This window comes from Ranitomeya variabilis, chromosome 6 (genome assembly GCF_051348905.1).
Source record: "Ranitomeya variabilis isolate aRanVar5 chromosome 6, aRanVar5.hap1, whole genome shotgun sequence".
NCBI classification, from domain to species: Eukaryota; Metazoa; Chordata; class Amphibia; order Anura; family Dendrobatidae; genus Ranitomeya; species Ranitomeya variabilis.
The window spans coordinates 33,261,281-33,264,743 of record NC_135237.1 but is presented as its reverse complement, the minus strand read 5'-3'; positions in this window follow the sequence as shown (position 1 = coordinate 33,264,743).

The following is a 3,463-nucleotide window of genomic DNA, read 5'->3' as shown; positions in this document are numbered from 1 at the left end:
CAGAGTTACCAGGCGAGTCAGGCTCAAAACTCCTAGAAAGGGCATCCGCCTTAACATTCTTAGAACCCGGTAGGTATGACACCACAAAATTAAACCGAGAGAAAAATAATGACCAGCGCGCCTGTCTAGGATTCAGGCGCCTGGCGGTCTCAAGATAAATCAAGTTTTTGTGGTCAGTCAATACCACCACCTGATGTCTGGCCCCCTCAAGCCAATGGCGCCACTCCTCAAAAGCCCACTTCATGGCCAAAAGCTCCCGATTCCCAACATCATAATTCCGCTCAGCGGGCGAAAATTTACGGGAAAAGAAGGCACAAGGCCTCATCACGGAGCAGTCAGAACTTTTCTGCGACAACACTGCCCCAGCTCCGATCTCAGAAGCGTCGACCTCAACCTGAAAAGGTAGAGCAACATCAGGCTGACGCAACACAGGGGCAGAGGAAAAACGGCGCTTAAGCTCCCGAAAGGCCTCCACAGCGTCAGGGGACCAATCAGCAACATCAGCACCCTTCTTAGTCAAATCGGTCAATGGCTTAGCAATATCCGAAAAACCAGCAATAAATCGACGATAAAAGTTAGCAAAGCCCAAAAATTTCTGAAGACTCTTAAGAGAAGAGGGCTGCGTCCAATCACAAATAGCTTGAACCTTGACAGGATCCATTTCAATGGAAGAGGGAGAAAAAATATATCCCAAAAAGGAAATCCTCTGTACCCCAAAAACACACTTAGAACCCTTCACACACAAAGAATTAGACCGCAAAACCTGGAAAACCCTCCTGACTTGCTGGACATGAGAGTCCCAGTCATCCGAAAAAATCAGAATATCATCCAGATACACAATCATAAATTTATCCAAATAATCGCGAAAAATATCATGCATAAAGGACTGGAAAACTGACGGAGCATTTGAAAGACCAAAAGGCATCACTAAATACTCAAAGTGGCCCTCGGGCGTATTAAATGCGGTTTTCCACTCATCCCCCTGCCTGATTCGCACCAAATTATACGCCCCACGAAGGTCAATCTTAGAGAACCACTTGGCCCCCTTTATGCGAGCAAACAAATCAGTCAGCAACGGCAATGGGTATTGATATTTTACAGTGATTTTATTCAAAAGCCGATAATCGATACATGGTCTCAAAGAGCCGTCTTTTTTTGACACAAAGAAAAAACCGGCTCCTAAGGGAGATGACGATGGACGAATATGTCCCTTTTCCAAGGACTCCTTTATATATTCTCGCATAGCAGCATGTTCAGGCACAGACAGATTAAATAAACGACCCTTTGGGTATTTACTACCCGGGATTAAATCTATGGCACAATCGCACTCTCGGTGCGGAGGTAATGAACCAAGCTTGGATTCTTCAAAGACGTCACGATAGTCAGACAGGAACTCAGGAATTTCAGAGGGAATAGATGATGAAATGGAAACCACAGGTACATCCCCATGAGCCCCCTTACATCCCCAGCTCAACACAGACATAGCTCTCCAGTCGAGGACTGGGTTGTGAGATTGCAGCCAAGGCAATCCTAGCACCAAATCATCATGTAGATTATACAGCACCAGAAAGCGAATAATCTCCTGGTGATCCGGATTAATACGCATAGTTACTTGTGTCCAATATTGTGGTTTATTATTAGCCAATGGGGTGGAGTCAATCCCCTTCAAAGGAATAAGAGTCTCCAAAGGCTCTAAATCATACCCACAGCGTTTGGCAAAGGACCAATCCATAAGACTCAAAGCGGCGCCAGAGTCGACATAGGCGTCCGTGGTAATAGATGACAAAGAGCAAATCAGGGTCACAGATAGAATAAACTTAGACGGTAAGGTGCAAATGGAAACAGATTTATCAAGCTTTTTAGTGCGCTTAGAGCATGCTGATATAACATGAGTAGAATCACCACAATAGAAACACAACCCATTTTTCCGTCTAAAATTCTGCCGCTCGCTTCGGGACAGAATTCTATCACACTGCATACTCTCTGGCGACTTCTCAGTGGACACCGCCAGATGGTGCACTGGTTTGCGCTCCCGCAAACGCCTATCGATCTGAATAGCCATTGTCATGGACTCATTCAGACCCGCAGGCACAGGGAACCCCACCATAACATCCTTAATGGCATCAGAGAGACCCTCTCTGAAAGTCGCCGCCAGGGCGCACTCATTCCACTGAGTAAGCACAGACCATTTACGGAATCTTTGGCAGTAAATTTCCGCTTCATCTTGCCCCTGAGATAGGGACATCAAAGTTTTTTCTGCCTGAAGCTCCAAATGAGGTTCGTCATAAAGCAACCCCAAGGCCAGAAAAAACGCATCCACATTGAGCAACGCAGGATCCCCTGGTGTCAATGAAAAAGCCCAGTCTTGAGGGTCGCCCCGGAGCAAGGAAATCACAATCCTGACCTGCTGTGCAGGGTCTCCGGCAGAGCGAGATTTCAGGGACAAAAATAATTTGCAATTATTTCGAAAATTCTGAAACCCAGATCTATTCCCCGAGAAAAATTCCGGCAAAGGAATTCTCGGCTCAGATACAGGTGCATGACAAACAAAATCTTGCAAATTTTGTACCTTCGTGGCGAGATTATTCAAACCTGCAGTTACACTCTGAAGATCCATTACAACAGGTGGACACAGAGCCATTCAAAGATTAGAAGGAGAGAAAAAAAAAAAAAATTTCAGCAGACTACTTATTTCTCTCCTTTCTCAGCCAAGGATTTTAACCCTTTAGTGGGCCGGTCAAACTGTCATGATCTCAATGGCAAGAGAACATAGCATAAGCATATATAGGAACTAGCTCTTGGAAGATGGGAACTGAGCTGACCATGAACTAAACCTAACGCACAACTAGCAGTGGCCGGGTAGCATGCCTACGTTGATTCTAGATGCCCAGCACCAGCCGGAGGACTAAATAATGCTAGCAGAGGAAAATATCAGTCCTAGCTCACCTCTAGAGAAATACCCCGAAAGGAGACAGAGGCCCCCCACATGTATTGGCGGTGAATTAAGATGAAATAACAAACGTAGTATGAAAATAGGTTTAGCAAATTTGAGGTCCACTTACTACATAGCAGAAGACAGAAAGGACACTTTCATGGTCAGCTGAAAACCCTATCAAAACACCATCCAGAAATTACTTTAAAACTCTGGCATTAACTCATAACACCAGAGTGGCAATTCCTGTTCACAAGAGCTTTCCAGAAACAGTAACAAAACTACAGCTGTGAACTGGAACAAAAATGCAAAAACAAACATGGACAAGAGTCCAACTTATCTAGTAGTTGTCTAGGAGCAGGAACAAGCACAGAGAGGCTTCTGATAACATTGTTGACCGGCAAGCAACTAACAGAGCAGCAAGGTTATATAGCGACTCCCACATCTTGATGGGAACAGGTGAACAGAGAAGATGAAAACACCAGTTCAATTCCACCAGTAGCCACCGGGGGAGCCCAGAATCCAAATTCA